General features: G+C 43.2%; 1 protein-coding gene across 1 annotated transcript in view; it reads left to right on the forward strand.

Moving 5' to 3' along the window:
* Window positions 1–21,931, forward strand: part of PTP4A3 (protein tyrosine phosphatase 4A3) — a 134,309-nt gene that overhangs the window by 57,213 nt on the left and 55,165 nt on the right. Inside the window, exon 2 of the mRNA XM_075581635.1 lies at window positions 12,656–12,741. The gene's annotated coding sequence lies outside the window, so the exon portion shown is untranslated. The remainder of the gene's footprint in view (window positions 1–12,655; window positions 12,742–21,931) is intronic.

Consider the following 21,931-nt stretch of genomic DNA (forward strand, 5'->3'; position numbering starts at 1 on the left):
AACATATAGGAGGTTATGCATAATAAATGCCCAAACATTATAAGGAAGGGCACCTAACCAATGGGACCATTTGAGAAAGCTCATATACAAAGGCTCAATAAAGCATGTTATGTTATGTGTTGTTACTGGCTTAAAGAATACTCAAAAGGACCAGTTCCAGCATGAGAACGCGTGGCACACACAGCAAACATACATAAACCAATTGACCACCAAACATGTGAAACACTGTGTGCATCACTGTAAGATATATTGTTATTGATGTCCCACTATAATAAATACTATAACTACAATGACTAATAAAGTCTAAAATCGGAAACAAGATATCATGTATAGTCAAACCAAATTCCTCTAAATTAGAGCGACCAATGGACTTATAGCATATATGACTAATGAGACAACTTGTGATGGACAAGAGTGTGTCCATCCGGAGACAATATATATACTGTACTCCGTGGTCAAACTCTGTCCTAAAGACAACCTGTGACCAACAAGGCGTATTTAAACGATATGTCAGATGTTTTACAGTCTCAAATACAACATGTAATACCTACGTCTTTTAAGCAAGGGCTTGGGAGATGCAGAGCCAGTAAACCCACTCACAGACATGTTTCAACCTTGATACCCCCCATCAAGGTTGAAACATGTCTGTGAGTGGGTTTACTGGCTTTGCATCTCCCAAGCCCGTGCTTAAAAGCTGTGTCTAAAGCAGCAGGCATTGGCTAAGGGTTGTTCATGTAATGTGCGCTTGAGATAAAAGGTGGCACTCTGTGCTCATTTGCATGTCATTTCCCAGAATCCCTTGCTGCAGTGGAAGTGCTGTGTGCTGGGCGATAATGGTGAAAGACAGGGTTGCAGACCTGTCTAAGACATGCAAATGAATATACAGTAATATTTACAGTTGCTATATGCTTTACTGTGGATTTTTTGTCACTTTTTTACCCACCATAACTGTGTGTGTGTGTGCACATACATTTTTTTTCCTTACCCCCCTCCCCCCCCAGATGATTCGTTGGTTCTTACAATGTTTAAAAAAAATGTTCTAGGTGGAGGAGGATTAGAGTGTTTAAGCATGAAGGGTTCTAAAAATGTTGCATGGTGAACCATTAAGAACTGTTACTTTGTGCTTGCACAGTGAGTGAGCCATTTTTATTAAAGCATTGACTGAGTTTGTTTTATTTATTATTTATATTCCTGAATTAAAACAGCAGTTCAGTCTTTTTTTTTTTTTTTTTTAATTTCTTTTTTTACTTCAATAGTTTCATGTGGGCAATCTCTAATTACCTAAAGAACTGCATAGCTGCCGGTCAATGCGTTCTCTGTCTATTGATCGGCAAAGTTTAGTAACATCTTTAAATATGGGGAATGTAAATCGTTGCTATAGGAACAAGCATGCTTGTTAAAATAGAATACAAGAAAATTGGTCTTTCAAAGTTTTTTTTTTTTTTTTTAAACAGAAAATGCTAAAAGTATTTTTCTTACTACAGAACTGATTTTATTAAAAAAAAAAAACCACACATGCAGGATATTGCATGAACTGTAGTTTTAAAGATAATACTCATAATTATTAATTACAATATGTTTCAGTATTGTTTGTCATGCTTTTCAACAGGGGTTCCAAGTAAGCCTTGGATTTCACGTGCATCCCTAAAGGGTTCCCTGCAATTGGTCATTTTAAAATTGAGATGCGATAAATTGGAAATTCTTCTGTATTTGGTACAAACGCGCGCTATTGGATAGGATTGGGGTTCCTTACAATGCATCTGATCTCAGACGTGCTGTTAGAGAGGGTTGGGGTACCTTACAATGTTTCCGATCTCAGACGCACAGGGTTGGAAACCACTGTGGATGATGTAAGAAAATAGAACATTAGATGGATTTGTTACTATAATGGTAATTATGCATCTATTTTATTCTGAACGTTTTGATGAAAGAGTAGTTGGATCCCTGGGAACTTTTTTTGTCTCCGTACTTGGCAGCTGCATGTTCCATGGTTTCACACAGGAACTTATTTACATGCCTGGGCAGTCCCATGTATTAAACCCCGGGACAGGTTCCTTCAGAATCAGACTACTGATGAACTGGCTTGTGTATTTTGTTCTGAAAACTCTCGAGGTCTCCATAAACTCTAGAGGTCTCCAAAGCAAAGTGAGAGCCAAGAGTTTTCTACTATTTATTTTAAAACGAAAATAAATGTGCCCGGCAAGCAAGATGCTGGGTAACTGTAGATGTGTTGACGTGATGACCCTCCTTCACCAAAGAACAAACCATCTGGTTTCTCAGTACAGAAGGTAGTATGTCATTTGATGAGTGGTAATAAAATTTTAGCTTGGAAAGGAAACTTAATAGGATCGTTACAACATTTTCCTGTATTGCAGCCTGTTTTACAAAGCTACCAAATTTCAGGAAGGTTGGACTTGGACAGGTTTATGTGAGCCAACAATATATTGGAGATGGTGTAGGAAACTGCTGTAAAATGTGTGGGTTTAAATTTTTTTCAATAGCATAAAAAGCCTGACTTTTGGAACACTTTTTTTTTTTTTTTTTTTTTTTTAATGCTTTCCTACATACAATACCTGTGCAAAACAGCACTGTGCTGGGTAACCTAGAGCATATGTTTGCTTTTGTCTTTTAAATGACGCTCTTTTCTTTGCGATAGTTTAGTGGAATACATAAACTTGCAGATTCCAGTCTCCGCCACTAACACTGTGTAATGTTGGACACGTCTCTTTATGCTCAAAGGTCTCAGATTTTCCATACATGCAGAGGTGTTAAAGATACCATTGTTCTGTTCAATCTCCCTTCTTGAGGCTGACATACAGACCAGAACACTATTAATATGCTGCCAATGTCCTACGCAAAGAAAGCGGCACGAATACCTCTGAAGTAGAAATGAGAGGCACTTTAGAAGTGACAGGCCCTGTGTAAATGGGTAGTTATAACTATAACACTTGGATATTGTTAGTACAGGCAGTCCTCGTTTTACAACGAATGGCTTATCCAACGCTATGCAATGCATACCTATGTTCATTTTTACAACGCCAAAACGGCTTATCCAACGCTCTTACGACGCTTTGCAAAGTTGTTTAGGTGTATATAATATATATATTATACTATATTATACTATATAATATATTATATTTTGATATATTATATTATATATATAATACAGTATATGCACTATATAATTTGTGTGTGCTGCATATCTTATTGTCTGCGTAAAATGTTTTGTGTATTTTAGCATTTAAAAATGCCTTCAGGAACAGAACCTTTCATTTAAACAGTGTTCCTATGGGAAAACGTGTTTCGCTTTACAACGTTTCGCTATCCAACGCCATTTTGAGTAACGCATTGTGTCGGATAACCGAGGACTGCCTGTATAGGTTTTTATTATCGCTGCACTGGTACAGAAACATTGTTTACTTTGCAGTGCGAAGCGATTTTTAAAACGTAGTTAATGACTGTACATGATTTTTCCGTAACACCCATGTTTTCATTGTTTTATATCGCATATCCTATCGTAATCCAGTAGAAGGCTCATTTTAGTCCTATTTCAATCAATTTTGTGTGTGATTAAATGTCCACACGAGAGACCTCCATGTGCAAACGTTTGTCTTGAAAGCCTCTGACCGCTCCCGTGATTTACTATTCAAGATCCAAATATTGTTGCGGTGAAAGCTGATTAGTTCCCATGTCCAGTTGTGGCTGCAGAACCGTTTTTAATCAATGTGTAAAGCATTCACTTGATCCGTCAAGGAGTTGTCTTGCCAGTTTTACTGCTGCTGCCAATAGAGTTGAGCGCTTGTAAGAGGAAATTAAGGAAGGCTATTCATTAATTGTCACTGACAATAGAACCTGAAATGTGTTTGAAACGGCATTATGTTACCTTTCTGAAGTCTTGTACTTTTTGTACTTGAATTTATGGGAATACAATTTGGTGCAATTTTGGCAGGGGCGAGAGGAAATTGGTAATGGGTTAACAAGCCCGCAATTGGTTTTGTGGTTACCTTTTTTTTTTTTAACATGTCCGTTCCCCGCCTCTTTGGTAACTGGGAAGGTACAGACTGATGGCCGTGAGCAGATTAGAAGGGTCGCTTTCAAACAGTGGGATCCAAGATACTACTTATTTTTTTATTTTTTTTAATATTTAAACCCCAACAGGTCCAGTTTTCTGGATCTTTCTGCTTCAGCACAAGTGGCTCAATCAGTCCCTGCTTCAGCACAGGTGGCTGTCATTGACTGAGCCTCTGATTGAGCCACCTGTGCTGAAGCTGGGACATCCTGCAAACATGGGGGGATAGGGGGGGGTACAAGGGGTCTTGAGGGCTGCAGTTGAAAACCGCTGTATTTCCTCTTCTGCCATTCACCAGAATGCTAATGCTGTTCACTTAGACACGCAGTATGAATGCATGCTTGTCCCAACATTACACTTGGTTCACGAGTCCTTCCGGTTAGGTGCTCTCCTTATTCATGTTCTCTGGGACATGTCTCTCCGTATATATTTTATACTTTTTGTTTTAAAAACCTCCACACGCTGTAACGTTCCTCCTTTTTTGGCAAGGATGGAGTTTAAAGAGACCTCCAGGGAAATTCATCCTGAAAAAAGTGAAATTCTCAGGGAAATGAATGCTGAAATGCGGACTTTGAGGTCTCAAGTCCTAAATGCTTCCACATGATCTTAAATTGGTAGTTTGAAATCTCAACAGTGTATTTCCTTCCCCTTCTAACGTTTAACCCCTTTTATAGCCAGTCACCTACTATAACCTGCAACTTCAGGCAATATTCGAGACAAGCTCTGTATCTGTGCTCCGAGAAAATGCGTGGATCGCTTAGTCCAGTAATAAATCCAATAATTCATATCGCTTTCCTCATCAACACACGCAATAATCCAATAATAACTTGCTAGCAGATGTAGTCAAATAATACTCCTATAATGGGGAGGTATAGGGAAATACAACATAGGTTGGCCACACTGCTCAAAAGAAATGAACAGTGGGACCCCAGCTAGTAATCCCAAGCATGATAACACTCCCCTGGAGCTAGACTAGATAACATCCATGGAAGAAAAATAATAAAGCGTACTCACACTTGGCAATGTTGCCAGAAGTCCTGTGTTTAGCGTGCAGCTGCAAGATAGGTACAGAAGGGTGTATCCCTGGAGGGGAGATGCAGGCAGTGCACTGCTTTGAGGTGCATATAGAAAAAAAAGATGCGACGGTTGCTGGATCCGGTGCAATAAAAATAAGCTTCTTTATTGAGGAACAAGACAAACCGGGCTCACATGACGCTGTAGAGGTCCTCTAACATGTTTTGGGTTCCCAGCCCTTTGTCAAAGAACCTGCAACTTCAACTCCTATGATGAGGGCACCTCCATCGTACTGCAGCCAATCCTCCTGTGCGTTGGCTCAAGTAAGCTGTCGAAAAGAGGACGCTTTGCAACAGCATATTTGTGCCCCTTTCAGTTGCTTTTTTTTTTACCCCATTGTTCTACTTATTATTCCTGTACAATCTTGCTGCTTGTTTCAACTTGCACATCCTTAATTGTGAATTTTCCCAGGGAAGCAGTCACTTGGCTTTTTTGGGTAACAAGAACCAGCTTCTGCTGCCATCTGAGTTTTTTTGGCTCTGGAACCTCTGGATTCATTGCAGGTTGTGATACATTTTGGGGGCCTACCACGAGCTTTTCGTAGATTACATTACAGTGTACAGATAATTGGAAACCATGGTCTCTCTTTCATGTGTACTGTTGGCGATGCAGGACGTTTGAAGACCCCAAATCTGTGAATTCTCATGTTTGTTCCCCTTTAAAAGGTAACAGTCTGCAATAAAATTCTCAAACCAGTATGGATACTAGAACTTGGAACTAACTAATCTAAGTTCTAGCTTTGGAAATAATTACCCTATTACTTTCATAACTAAAAATGTGTCGCCTCTTGACCATTATACTTGACTTCCAACCCAACTGTGAGTAGAAATATACAGCTTAACCCCCTTTATAACGCTGTGCTTGAAAATACCTTATAAATACAAAGAGGAAAAAAAACAGACGAGCACAGCTTTTGTAAGAATAATCCTGCACCAGATCCCGGAAGTGACGTCGAGCAGTCTCGCATGTCTTTGTCTCCGTTGTCTCTTTGGCGCCAAGCTTTAAACAGCTAAATTGCTGCTCTCCGTTACCACTCCTTCTCCTTGGTTCTGGCGTCCGCCAAACAAAGTGGTTGGCAAGTTCTGTCTGGCTCCGTACTACACCAATCGAGTGCCTGTACCATAACCCTACGCGTTTCGCCCAGACTGCCAGCGAGATCTCCGTGCCCTTTGTCCTTGTGCCTACACTGTCCCACACCCTCCGATGTTTTCTCGCATGAAGTGAGCGTTATTTTATCGGTGTACCAATACATTTTTCTTTCTTGTCTCTTTTTTTTTTCTCTTTGTACGAGTAGAAATATACTTGATCTTCCGATGAACATTACGTCTCTGTCCCATTATGCAATGCTGTCCAGTGGTTGGGTAGCAAGATCTGCTGTTGTAAAGCAGCAATACTACATTCTTCCTTTTTTTTTTTTTTTTGTAAAGCATTTAACAATGTATAATTCTACATTCTTACCTAAACTGGCAATTGTTTGATGCTCCTTTTTATAAATCTGTAAAGATTGTATGCCTAACGAAATGGCCGCCTTCTAACATTGTGCTGCAGTCTGAAATGCATTATTGTTACAGTAAAATAATGTAGACCGTATTATCTTATACTACAGAACTGATTTTATTTTTAAAAGATCTACACGATCACGTTTTTGCTGCTTTTAATGAAATGTAAATTAAGGATTTACTTCTCCCAGTTTAGGTTGGATAAGAATATCTCCCAATGAATTTATTTTTATTTTTTGGCAATGGCATTGTGAATGAGACTTTCCTGCTTTCTACCAAACTGGCCGCTCTTAAACTGTCCACGAGGGAAGGACCACATTCAGCCAGGGTCTCGTTCATAGCCCCCTTTGGTTGGTCAGGAGCCAGGCACAGGGTTGCTCCGTTGGTGGTCTGGTTCTCAGGATTCCCCTCCCGCAGCCACCACCAGAGGCGCCGTCCACTCCGCTGACATCACTTCCAGTTGCACTGACGTGGGATGCCGGGGGAGTACGGTGGCATAGCAGCCCGGTATATAAAAGGTAGCCTTTGCCAATGCACATGGCTGCAGTATGGTGGTTGTTGGGTTTATTTGCACAGATTTACGTCTCGGTAGAATTGAGCATCCTGTATCTGCCTCTGCAACTCTGCAGCTTTCCAAGCAGCTACTCTGTCCAACTTTAGCAACCTGTCTTCACCCCACTGTTGATTGCTTTAATCGGCTGGCTACCACTGTCCTTGTTAGTCTGCTCTTCCCAGGCAGCTATATTGGCCGCTCTGCTCATGAACAAAAACGCAGGACCCACCAGCTTCAGGGGACCAGAAATCTGAGCAGCCGCAGCTTGACTCTCGGGCTGCTAAGCCCAAGAAAGCAGCTGCAAAATCAAAATCTTGTGCTACCTGCAATGTCAAGTTACCAGCCTCTCACCACAAGTGGCTGTGTACTATTTGTGCGAGGGGAAGACCACAGAAGATGCTCCTTCTGCTTCCGTTTTTTTAAAAATTGCTTTGACCTGGATGAAATCCTGGCAATCTTTTGAGGAATTGGGATCCCCGACTAAGCTCAAACGTTTCAGATCTCCTAGTGTTAATGGATTTTGATGACTCTCTGGATCAGCCAGCCTTTTCTGAGCTGGACGATGGATCCTCATCCTCAAGAAGTGGAGGTCCAGGAAGAGTTTGGGGCATTTAAATACGATTTAAGAAATGGGGCCTGCTAGCTAAATTTAGGGGCGATGCTAGTGCGGGTGGGGTAGCGGTCCGTGAGCCCATACAGAAGTGTACAGGTGGAAAAGGAACCTGCAGCACTCAATATAAGAAAATTGGGAAAAACTGCTCACAAGAATTAAGAATCAATTATGCAGAGCAATGTGATACAGGGAGGAAGATTGATTAAGAATATGCACACCACAAGCCTTGAAGACCCTAAGCCAGGGGTGCATCTTCCTGGGACCCAGAAATGCTTAAGGCAGGGGTGCTCGACTCCTGTCCTCAAGCCGCCCCCCCCTTTCTCCCCGACCCCCCCCCCCCCCTTCCCCTCTTACCCCAACAAGTCATGTATTCAAGATATCCCTGCTTCAACACAGGTGGCTCAATCAGAGGCTCAGTCGCCAGTGCTGAAGCAGGGACTGTGAGTCACATGTCCAGAAGCAGGCACTGATTGAACCACCTGTGCTGAAGCTGGGATATCCTGAAAACCTGACCTGTTGGGGGGGAAGCCGGGCTTTAGGACTAGAGTTGAGCACCCCTTGAGGGTCCCAGGAAGATGGCTAGATTGTTCCCGGTTCATGGCCCCGTTCAAGGCACTATCTGCTCCGAATGGAAATTGGCGGAACGACGAGGCGCTTTACGATTGGAATGAGAGGTGGGCTTCCATTATTGTTGACATCGTGCAAGGCGGTCAAGCTATTTCATTGCCCTTGTAATGGCAGCCAGAAGGTCGGCGGCACAAAATTTAAAAAAAGATGAAATCCTAGATATCGGCATCTCTCTATTCTAGGCCGGGGCAAATTTCAATTCGAGTTGAACTCGCGTGTGGATGCGGTTTTAACCCTTTGAGATCAAATGGCATGCAGCACATTGCAATATTTTGCAGGTCTCTGGCAGCAATTAGTTACGTTTTTATTTTTTTAACACTTTTAAAAATGCATCCAGAAAAATGATTCATAATGAGCCAATTTTGCGTAATAAATGGGGATAGAGCTAATTTTGCCACCTTTAAAATTAGGAAAGCAACACCATTTAGCATGTGAAATGCTTGTCTCGATTTGACTCAATGTTTCATGATATAGACATTTTATACATTCTTTATACGATATCTAAATATGTGGATAATTTCTGTGCAATCTAAGCAAACTTTTTTTTTTTTTTTAAATATCCATCTGTCCTTGGGGAAAGGACTTTGTATTCATAGAAAAACCCATCACACTGATGGTTTTGCTTTTAAAAGCTGCTTTCAAATGGTGGGAAATCGTATCTCGGGTTGTCGGTTGTGCTGAATGCCATCAAGAATTTGAACAATTTTACTGACTGACTTTTTTTAAGATGTGGATCATTTCATGTCCTGCGCAGAAAAACCAAAAAAAACAAATGGTAAAACTATTTCCCCTGGAGCCAAGGCTTGAACTTGACAGAACACATCCTACATTAGAGCCGCCTTTCAGCTCTGTTAATGTTGCATTTGAGATTGTAACACCTTTTTATCAATGAACACAGGAAATAATCTGCATCTTTTTACTTCTCCCTGTGTCCTTTGAACACTCTGGGGGGGGGGGGGGGGGGGGTGAGTTTAACAGGAGGGGCAAAATACATTGATTCAGTTGTGAAGTAATGCAACAATAACCTGCAAATGATGTGGGGGGTAAGGGGGGGGAAGAGTGTGACTGGTTAAGGCTACAAGTGACTTGAATCCCCTCCACTTTGCATTGACTGATCTATATAATAGGTGCAAGCATTTAACCTCTTGAGTGCTCTGGCAGGTGTTGCATGCTGCTCTGGCACTCAATGGGTTAGCAAGGTACAAGAAAGTGTGTGATAAATCCACTACCAGAGGCAGACCGGTTTGTTGCATTAACCCTATGCTACTAGAGGTCTGTAAAACATAATCTGGGTTATTTTTTTTTAAAGGGGCAGTCTCTCCTAGGACCAAAGTGAACTAATTCAATTAACCAATTTAGATGTAGCCAGGTCCCCTCTGGCTCCCCGGTTCCCCATTCTCCCCTCCCTTACCTTCTTTGCAGTAAGGGAAGTTGCGGGTGGCGACGGGCTGGCCGGCGGCTCCCTTTGCATGGCACTGCCATCTTGGATGTACTTGCGCATGCACGGAAGCGATACGGCGGCCATTACTGTGAGTGGGAAATGGCAGAGGTGGCGATCCGTAAGGGCAGGGACCTTCCGATGTTGCACATGCGCAGATAGAGTTAGCGGCGGCCATTACCCAGTCGCGCATGCACAGTGGAGCAGGTGCACGCGGCCCCAATAGCAAAGAGGTCCAACGGGGACTATATTATCCAGAAACCTCTGGGGACTGCCCTTTCACCCCTATCGCATGCCATCAGACAGCCAATAGGGGTTACAGATACTCCTGCTCACAGGATATGGATATGACTGGTAATACATGTAGATTTCCCCACAGGGTCCCTATCTGCGATTGGGGGGAGGGGGTAGTGGGAGGAGAAGAAGTGTGTTACATAAGTGTGTGTTTATTTGTAAAGTTAATCTTGGGATGTGTTTGATTTTCTCTGGTTAATCCAAGTTTGTACAGCCAGAATCACCCTCCCCTTATCTCTCTTGGTTTTCTGATAAGGGTAAAGGAAACACTTGATTTGACAAACTTCCCCATTCAGAGCCACCTAAGAAATTCTATTGGCCAACTTCAGTATGTGTGTGCACCTTTTTTTAGGCGCACTTATTTTTTATTTAGTTCATTACCTTGTAAACCAGTTCTCCTCCAAAAGGACCACATGAGAGAACATTTAGGAGCAGCAGGGCCACAAGCGTATGTTATTTTACATACATTAAACATTAATTTATATTGCAAGCTTGTACCATATTACATGACCTTAACTTACAAGTGAGTTTTAGTGTGGGAAAAAAATGCCCGTGGCTGCCCAAGCATCTAGTATGGAATTGGCCTCCATTTAAAATAAATACATCTTTTTATTGCCATAGCTGTGGATTCATACAATGTACTATAAATCTCCATGGCCCTTTTATTTACAGAAGGTATCCATAGCCTGCATTGCTCCAGAGCTTCCTCAAGGTATCTCTGCTCGCTTTATTAATAACCAGAAATCTCCTCTAGAAGTGGAAGGAAAATAAATACGCACTCCGTGTTGGTACCCAGCAGGTCTGGCAGGTTTGCGGGCAGACTAAGCCAGAAATGTTGGGCGCTCTGCCCGAGAGAGGCGTTCTGGCTTGGCCAAGATTCAGGATCGCTCACTTTTGTATCCAAAGTGGGATTGTGGCAAGGTGTAGATGTCCCTGCAACGCAGGGAATCTTCAGGGAATTATTTCTGTAGGATGGGGTGTGAATGCAGAAACACGTCCTGCACAGTAGGCTTTATTGCATCCATGGGTGTGTCAGATGCGCAGAACCTGTTCTTGTCTCGTAAGCAAAGTAGAGAGAGCAAGATTAGGGTCACGGAATTCTGATGCACACATACAGATATAGCAAGACGCAGTGGATGAAAGTTAGCGGCGCCGGAAACAGTGTCTGCTGCGATCGGGCTGCGGAAGATCCATGCTTCTCAATAGGACGTTAATCCTTCGGTGTCAAGACGGGAAGTTTTGCTACATCTGTGTTGTCACTTTAGCTTCCTAACATTAACAGGGATTCCTAGTGATTCGCACTGCAGCTTTAAAAGCATTTATGCACACAAGTCTGCGTAATGGTACAGAGAACCTAACCATTTAGGGTTAGTTTTACTCTTGTAAATATCTATACTCTGTGGCGGATTTCCTATTCGGCCCAATATGCCCGGGCCTAGGGTGAGATAATTTGGGGGCGGCATACAGAGGCGACACTCTTGGAATGGGACATTTCGCCTCTGAGACACGTTGCCACTGGACATTCCGCCACAATGTCCACCGCGCGGCCGACCGCCTGCGCGCTCCGACAAGCCAGGTCTGAATGCATCTTTTTATGTCTCATACAAGACATTTTTTTAAAGATGGAGCGGCCGCTCTAGGCAGTGTAGCGGTCCTGTGTGGGGCATTTAAATATCCACTTATCTGACCTGACTTGTCGGAGCGGGAGGGCACGCGGTGAACTGTCAGCCAAAGGTCATAGATTGCTGCTCTTTCCCCCCCACTGATTGCGTGGGGCCTCTGGAAAGGTCTCAACGTCTCCTGTGTGCCCCACTCCTTCAGCATCGTGGCGTCGAATGGCGCGGCAACCCGTTGCCATGACCACGTGACATCATATGGTGACGTGTTGTAATGGAAACACATAATCTCGTGACATTGTGGCGTTATTTGATTTCGCGACTCAAAGGAGGCCGTCGGGGTAAGGTGCCCATGGGCGGCAAAATTTGAAGTCCGCCACTATCTATATACTGAAAAATATACACGTATCTAACCCCCTGATATTGGAATCCCCCTTCACCACAGAATAGTGGTTACATGATGCTTTTATTCACATAGGCGATTTTGAAGACTGAGCTAAGTTGTAGTTCTGCTTGCTGATTGGTCAGTGAGGAGGATATCCATTGTGTGCAGCCTCTGAACAAGAGTTCTATTTGCAACTACTATTTTAATCTCTGTTCTATAGGGCTTTTTAACATGTTGCAAACAGACTTGCATTATTTCTGACTAGAGAGAAACTAGCCACACCTTGCAAAGGGCTGAACAAATTCATCTGATACTGATATGCACCATTTATATTTTAAGTGTGTAGAAGAACCAGAATTTTGGCATATAGCGTTAATTAGTTCAAAGCAACATAAAACCAAGCATCTCGCCCAGCGTTGTCTGTAATATTGTGGTGCTGCCACTGCTCAGACAATAACCTATTTTTTTTTTTTCCTTCTGTTTTTAGAGCACGGAAAGACCCAACTTATCTGCAGTTTGCCAGTGATGTAGAGAGGAGGATGCAGGAACGCTGACGGAATTTGGAAAATCTAGGTAGGTTTTCACTTTATGATGAATGACCAGCTTTGAACACTTGCAAGATGCACCTTAAAGAAGAAATACTCCCGGGTGTACATTCCAAGCAGTTACCAGGGGTTCAGTTATAGAAGAAAAACAAAGAAACTGTTACCTGGAACTTCACAAGGTCACAATGTAGTCTTTCCATTGGTGGTGTATTTATTTTGTTTTTGTTTTTGGTTGTTTATTTTTTTTTTTAACCTTTTCAAGGAATGCCTGAAGTCCGCATTATAGTCAAAGCGTGTGTGTGTGTGTCACATTAGTGACTAGATTATTTTTTCTATCCTTTATTACAAAATATATATATGAATCCTACGTGCCTGTCTTCTCGCATGTCCCTCAGTTGTGATATGTTCTCAGGTCTAACAGGATGTCAATATCATTTTAAATGGTAAACTAAGCAACGCTGAATATTGGGCAACCCTGTTTCTCACCCCACTCCCCAACACCAACCAACCTAACTCCCCCCCCCCCCACACCTTCCAGAAAAAGTCACAAATTTTTGTAAGCATGTATTTTCTGGCATGCTTCAATATTGTTCTTAGAACATGTTTATAATATGTTGCATTTTGGGATCACATGTCGACCTTGATATGGAGCTAAAAGAAAGTGTGGCTGTTTTCTATAATTTGGGGGTACATTCACAAACGACCACTATTGATCATTAACTGTTCAATTAAAATGGCGCGTGGGTGAAAAAGAAAGTACACCCTCGGAATTCTATGGTTTTACATATCAGGACATAACAATCATCTGTTGCTTAGCAGGTCTAAAAATTAGGTAAATACAACCTCAGATGAACAACAACACGACATTACACTGTCATGATTTATTTAACAAAAATAAAGCCACAATGGAGAAGCTGTGTGTGAAAAACTAAGTACACCCTTACTGCTTCCATAGGAATTAGGATGCTAAGTAGCAGACAGGTGCTGCTAATCAAATGCCCTTGTATTTACCTAATTTTTATAGATATCTATATATCACTTGTGAGCACATTCACATGTCTTAGGCTAAGGCCCCGCTCCCAGAGTCAGCGCACCTGCGCTGCTGACAGGCGGTGCGCTGAGATACACAGACCGCGATCTGCGGTCTGTAGGGAGCGGGAGCCGGAGCGGGAGGTGGGAGGTTTGATCGGGAGGTGGGCGGTTTGACAGGGAGGGGGGGCGTGGCTTGAGCGGAGGGACCCGCTACTCTCCCCCCCCCTCCCTCCACGGACTCGGGCTGGAGCTGGAAGGTAAGTTTAAACACACACACGCAGGCACTCATTCATACACGCACACACACACACACAGGCAGGCACTCACACACTCATACACACACACACGCGCGCACACACAGGCAGGCACTCACGCATTCATACACGCACACACACGCGCGCACACAGGCAGGCACTCACGCATTCATACACACACACACGCGCGCACACACAGGCAGGCACTCACGCACTCATACACACACACACACAGACAGAGGCAGGCACTCGGGCACACACACACACAGACAGGCACGCACTCAGACACACACACAGAGAAAGGCACTCACCTGCTTTCACTCCACACTCCTCCCCGCTCCCCGAAGCCTCTCCTCCTCCCGAAGCCTCCCCTCCCCATTGGCTCACAGCCACACACGTCACGCGTCAACGCTAGGAAACACCATTCTCTGGTGTCTCCAGCGGCTGACGCGCTACAGCGTGTAGTGCTCTGTGCAGCCAGGGGGGACCGGGACCGGCTTGCGAGGATTCCCCTGCTGGTGGGGAACTCGCGACCCGCCGCCCGCGCCAACGAGCGCAGCGGGACCGAGGCCTTAGACAGGTCTGTATCCCTGCATTTCAACCATTATCACCTAGCACACAGTGCTCCCACTGCAGCAAGGGATTCTGGGAAATGACATGCGAATGAGCACACAATGTGTCACCTTTTGTCTGGAATATCCATACACATGGAGCCCATTTAAGCAGATGCATCGCCATTCGCACAGCTTTTAAGCACAGCATGGGACTAGCAAAGCAAGTGCAGACCACTCACAGACATGTTTCAACCTTGATGGGTATCATCAGTGTGAGGTTGGTTTATATTTGCTTTGCAATATTTCTAGGCTGTGTAGGTTTACCATATCACATTTTAAGTTATGGTGGGTGAAAAAGGCAACAAAAAAACCTCCACCATTAGCATAGAGCCAATAAATTGTGAGCACATTCACATGTCTCAAGACAGGTCTGCACCCCTGCCTTTCAACCATTATCACCCTGTGTGTCTCTGTGTGTCCGTCCGTCCGTCTATCTCTTATCAAAAATTATCTGTATACATCTGTACATTACAAATGTTTTTGACTAGCTGGATCAGTATGTAGTCTCAATTTGGTTATTAAACATACCTGCATGTATGTGGCAATGTTGGTGTATGGTATTTTATACATGACTTTAAAAGAAACTTCAAAACATCTCTCTGGTATGAAGTCTTTCCTTAGACTCGTGTTCATTGTTATCTTGAATGTGGAGGCAAACTGTTTTGTGCTGGAACTGGTATTGAAGTCAGAAGCATTTATTTAAAGATTTAAACCCGTTTTAGTGTTGTAAAGGCTTCTCAACAAGATTGCCACCCTTCCAATGAATGTAACATTGTGTAACTTTGTCCTTTTTGGAGCAGCATTGAAATCCTCTTTTTGTGCTAGTAATAAGGGTGGCATTACGGCTCTGCAGATTTCTGCTCCGCAGTATAAAAATCAGATTTAGTTTGCTTAACCTTTAGAATATTCCTGGCGGGTGACGGGCAGGGCAGCAGTACTGAGCCTCATCAAAAGCACACTCGTATCCCATGGCCTGTATGTGAACTTGACCTTGAGTGATGCAAATGGGAGCCCTTTTGGGCGTTGCAGGCCCCTGTAATAGAACAGACACATTACAAACTAAGCTGGCATTCATCATAACATGGATAGGAAACGAGTTTTCATTTTATTAATGTATCTTCAAAACACGAACCCTTTCAACTGTGTGAGCGGTCTCGGCTATTGATACATAGATGAGCTTTATTGGTCCTGGAGAAGTATAGATTTCTTTGGTGTACATCTGAAGAAGAGACCTGACACGTTTCAAAAACGTTGTTCTCTCTTTTTTTTTTTTTTTTAAGGGCTCTAGTAGAAGTGGTGATTAACCTATGAGAGAGCTGTCTTTATGTGTAAATGTATATTAAATTATTTGTAAGACCATAAAAGAAGAAAAAACATTCTTGCGGCATCTTCCAATAGCAGCACAAACACTATAAGGAGATGTGCATTCTTGCACATAGTGAGTCCTGGCCAAAAACCTTTCCGGGAGAGGGTATATATAGACTACAGACCCCCCTGGCCGCCTTCAGTCAGTATGGCTGCACCTGAAGGTGGAGAAATCAGGGGTGTGGAGTACCAGAGGTGGCTGTGGCTGCTCAGGACTGCCGCAGTAGCTCTGGTGATGTCACTGCCGGGAACGCTGCTGGGGAGCACGCACTGACTGCAATGCTGGTACGGCAGAGCCCCTGTGGAGCGAATGCATCCTTGCACAGCAGTGCCCTGATGGAGGCCAGACAGCATACTGGACTTGGATGTCTGCGTTCAGGTGTGTTCAGTCTTTGTATACCTCTTTTTAACATGCCAGATTAAAAGGAGTGTGGAGGTATTCTCTGACCCTGATAACAGACCGTATATATTCTCTGCATCACCTTTAGACTGATCTGTCTGCAGTCAGTGGCTCACTATCTAGATATCTACGGTATATATTTTGCTTTCTTGCCTGTGATCTGCTTCGGACCCATTGTTAACCCCAACAGATATAAATGATACCAGGGAGGTGGCTGTTTGAGGACATCTAGTACCCTGTCTGTACTATTCCTGTTTGATACTATCTTTGGTGATCAATCTGTACAGTCCCACCCCTTAGCTTTGTGCCCACCAGAAGGTAGCTAAGCTTGACGTAGTTAATAAAAAATACTTCAGATCTAATTGGAGTTCCCCAAGTTTTCTTATATACCCTTCAGCAGTGATGTATGTTTCACAAGAAGTCAATGAGGCCCGAAAGGACTCCAAACAAGTCTCTCAAACCTAACAGGACAAAAGTACCCTTTATGTAAGGATTCTGGGGAGCCATTACTCGAGTCACCCGGGCCCAGGTGTGTTGCATGCCCAGGTAGCCTTCACCTTGAGAAAGGCAGCACTAGACTGCCGAAACGTTGGTCTATATGGCACATTAAACCTCCTTGATGATTAAGACCATGTGCCTGTTTCTTCATTGTATATTGCATGCTCAACCCACATGCTCCGATTTTTCTTAATTTGGTTCAACCCTCTATCCAACAGAAATTAGACTCTGTAAATACTCCTGCCTTGGACCCTCAAGCAAAAAGTTGTAGGGGATTTAAGGAAGAGTATGAAGAATCTGACTACATGTTGGAACCAGTTTCTGAAGAAGATTTCTTCTCTTCAGAGGAAGGATAAATATTTAGTTTTCAACTTGCGTATGTGAAGCAAATGCTTTAGATATTGCTGCTGAGGTGGAAGAAGTGTTTACACAGAACGTGCTCTTTGCAAATCAAGAAGCCATTCCAAAAAATGTTCTCAACTCTGCTATGAAGATCTAGGAACAGGAATGATCAATCTGAAAAAGATGACCAAGTCCAGAAGATTAGGTGGAACGTACCCAATTGGGGATACTACAATTGCAGAAGTGTCCGTAAGTATTTCTATTCTGGTACAAGATCCTTTGTTGCTGAAAAAACATGGGCGACGAGTTTTTTTATGGCCATGAAGTAGGGGGTCCTTGGAGCAGAATCCTGTTCATTTCTGCTCTGGGGACTGATTGCTCCCCAGCTCATAACGATAGCTGCACAGGCTGGGAACGCAACATGGTGACTCCCACGTCATACACTGTAGCTTCCTATTGGCCCACTAGCTGTGGGAATATACTATGGTAACCATAAGCTTCTCTGCTTAGTATCTTGGGAAGCAGAGGGTCCACAATGCTACTTTATACCAATAATAATAATTTAAAAGATTCGCAAATGCTTTTTTCACATGATTAGAACCGGAGGGACCCCCAGAGCTGATCCTCACTATTTTCAGCTCTAGACCCCCTGGTTGCTGCAATCATTACTGGTTAAGTTACCGGTATTGCTGTTTAAAGTGGCTACACATGATCATCCAATAGGCAGCCATAACTGATGATGTTACAGCTTCCTATTGGCCTATGATTTGCCAGCCCTTTTATTTTAACCTGGTAACTTCACCAATAAGTATATCGGAAACTGGGGAGTCCCCGGCTTCTACACTGGGGAAAAAGACGGGAACAACGTAAAGGAGCAGTTTTGGCCAACATTAAAATTAGCATTACATTTCTTGTGACGCCGCCATGGATGTAACCAGAATGACTGTGGGACCTATGGCTTAACCAGAGGGCACTTCTTGCTGCAACTGGTTATGGTACTGGGAGGTGAATGCTTAATCTAAAAATTGTGTGTGTTGCTTCTAAGGAAGAGGACATCCTTTGGAGAAGATTGGACAGCGGTCTTATTTAAAGGATTATAAATTGCGTGCTAGAGCACAGCAAAGGAGATTCATAAGAACTACTTCAATATCAAATGAGCAGAGACTTTACTTTAGTAATGCCAGAGCTTACAGACCTGTCTGGGGAGTTAGACCAAGCGTGGACTTATTTTGCCAGAACTGAATGGGAAATATGTAGTTCGGAGGATATGCCCTAAACTTTCTCGCATCACACGCGTCTTCTGAGGTTAAGCATTCAGTCAAATCTAAAGTAAACTCAAGTGTTATTGAAAAATATTTCCCAACTGGTCCAAGACACAGTAATAGCGTAAAAGCAATTGCATGTGTAGTTAGGCCACCTGTTCCACCTCGGCACCAGCCATGGGATCTGTCTCGGCTCCTACAGGAGATTAAAAATGCATCCTTTTGAGCCTATCCATTACTTTAGACGGAAAGACAAAGGTCCCTTTTGCCTTTTTGTCTGTCCCAGGCCAGCTAATGTTGAGGAAAGGATCTTCTATAAACTGGGTGTAGAAAACGTCATGTTGCTTAAATCAGAGGCATGTAGAGAAAAAAAAACAGAAACGTTTTTCATATTTATATAGGGGTACGAACAAAAATCAGCAGAACATCACAAACCTCTGGCACGATGGGTATCAGGGTGTGTGTCCGGTGTCCGGTTAGCAAAGACCCATTTTCAATGAACGATGAAAACCTCTGTGGTTGAGTGCGCAGGTTTTGATTGAAGGGAACGGCCAAGCAGCTGCGTCATCAAACACCACCTTGAAACACTGTACAACTTATGTATTTTGCGGAACTGTCGTGGGGTGAATGGGCCTAGAGATGGTGGTAGTGATGTATTGTATATGGTCTCGCCCTTTTTAATGTTATTACACGGTTGGAAATCATCTGTTTTCTTGCCAGCGGTTTTTCTGTTGCAAAGCAATCACTATGAGAGCAAGTGGCTGTAATTGTTAATCCAGCCCAAATCCTCCCTGTGAATCACAGATATCTATACATGTGCACAACTTCTACCTGCTTCTGAGAACATGTCCCAGGCCTGATTACTGATTACATGTGCAGCCATGCCGGATCTGCATTGTTTTTGTGATCAGTTTTCAGATTATACACCCTTCCCAATACAAGCCGTTCTTAATATTCAGTAGTGACCGAGATAATGTCCTCCCTCTGAAGTTGCTAACATTATTTTACTTTCCTGTTTACATGTGCTGTGTGAATGCTGACTCAAACCACAATGGCAACCTTATCTGAACAGCTTGCATGGTTTGCTGTCTAAAGCACAGTGACTTAACGTGACCTGCTTACGGATGTGTAGCCCCCTCCTAAAGGGTTACGAACATGGCTGTTGTATACAAGGCCCCACCCTGGGTTGCTATGGGGATCCAGATGTCACGCAAGGGTATTTTAAGGAGGAACTATTCTAGGTTAGGTTCCAGGAGGACATGAGGAGAGGTACCTCGGGGAGAGTAAACGAGGTCATGTTTCTAAAGTAATGGTAAAGACCAGGCCCCTCTGTTATGTTGTATATCGGAACAGTACCCGTTAAGTTTGGATCTCCAAAAGAGGGAATTGGGTCCTGAACAAGGAATACAGCAAGCCATAGAGGACCTCAGAAAAGAAGGCTCCCCGGTGCCATCGGATCAGCTGTAACCGTGGATTGGAATATTCGTCTGTGTGGAAGAGGCAGTTCCCAATCTGGTACCAGGTCAAGTAAGAAAGACCCACCTGGATTCCCGTAGTGGCCCTGAATAATTGGATGAATACCGATTTTTGATCGTTCTGAAGCAACAAGTGGGCTGGGTCCCACATTTATTTAGGAACCAAGTCAAAGTATCTTCATCGGAGGGTTAATAGTGGGCACTGATGGAAGAACTGTATTCATGTATGTCTTTATAAAATCCACTGCAACGTTGTAAACTTGTGTATGAGAGGTCTCTGTTCATGGGGACAAGAATAAATGACTGTTGGCGCCTATTATTCTGCAACCTTGCTACCTGATCGCCCAGCCAACTGAATCCAGCCCCTGAATAAGGTAACTCGTGCGGAGAAGCCATACAATACACCCTGATGTAATCTCCCTATAAGCCGGGCAGGGAGAGTTACACATGTATTGATAAAGGGTGTGTGTGTGTGATGTAGGAAACAAGAATACAAACTTGGGTATTATCCCTACACTATATATTTCAAGAGTGGCCAACTCCAGTCCTCAAGGCCCACCTGCAGGTCAGGTTTTCAGGATATCCCTGCTTCAGCACAGGTGGCTGTCAATGAATGAGCCACCTGTGCTGAAGCAGGGATATCCTGAAAACCTGACCTGTTGGTGGCTCTTGATGACTGAAGTTTGACCACTCCTCCTATAGACAATAAAAGTAGTCCAAAAACGAAAAAACTTTTCATTTACTTTTACAGAGAATTGTGATCAGGAATAAGAGGCCCTTGCCTTGTTAATGCTTTTTATAATACAATGGGAAATCTGGTCCATTTGAGATCTCCTTTTATATTTTAGTATTGGTTTAGACCGAGTTACAGATGTTGCCAGGCTTCTTGCTAGTGGGTTGAGATTCTCTATTATCGTTTCCATTGAATCCTATGGATTCTTGGTGGTATTCTGCGTTATTGGTAGGTGAAGTAAAGCTGCTTGCATCTGCATTTGCGTGACCCACTTTGCCATTAAGAGGTTAGTGATTTTTATTTATTTGGGGTCAGTTCTGTTAAAATTGCTTCAGAAAACCCAGGTAGGGATATATACTTTGGAGATCTCTCCACTTTCTTTTAAAGGGGATGCCGATGGCGTAAAGAAGCAGAGTGCTTTCCATTTATTCACTGCAGCGCCAATGGGCATTGCCAAGTGGCACTAGACCCCAAGTCCTTCCTTCCTACTTCCAGCCAACAAAGGGCATTTTGGGCCTTTTTTTTTTTTTTTTTTTTAAATGCCTGCGCCTCTTGTAAGCATGTGCTCGCATTTTTCAATATTTACATATGCTGAAAGGGCGTCCATCTGCTTTGCTTCCTGATCCAGGGCCAGCCGGCTGTACAGGGTGGTCTGGTGATTAAGCCACACATTCTCTACAAGCATAACAATGAGTCTCTGTGGAGATGTTTTAATTAATGCACTGTTTCGCTGACAATGTGCTTGCTCGAAGCAACAAGTAACACATCTTTTTTGATTTTGCCATGTTGGGTTTATCAAGACTGGGCAGATCCTATCATCAGCCTGGCTGGGGAACGTGTCCTGTCTGGAATATCTTATTATTATATATTTTTTTTAAAGCTGTTTCCACGTGTATATGTGGAGTTCCGCATTTTGTCTGTTAGATGGTAATGTATGCTTGGGAAATCGTATTTTGCAAGAGCAGGGTATTGGGGATTATTTAAACTGTGTATTTTCAGCAATGTGGGGAAAAAATTGTGGTTGGCTGTAATGAAGACTGCCCTTTTTTTTAAATTTTATTTATATAATTACGTTGGAAGAATGTCTCCCTAATATTTAAATGGTTTGCACAGTTTTTGAGACAGGGGGAGAGCTTTGTTTAATTTAGAACAAAAGGCGAAATCTAAGTTTGTGCATAAACGGTACTGCTATCCCGAGTTTCATTCACTTCTGCTGCAGTTTACCCAATTCCATCGGCACTGC

This window comes from Ascaphus truei, chromosome 2, assembly GCF_040206685.1.
Source record: "Ascaphus truei isolate aAscTru1 chromosome 2, aAscTru1.hap1, whole genome shotgun sequence".
Taxonomy (NCBI): Eukaryota; Metazoa; Chordata; class Amphibia; order Anura; family Ascaphidae; genus Ascaphus; species Ascaphus truei.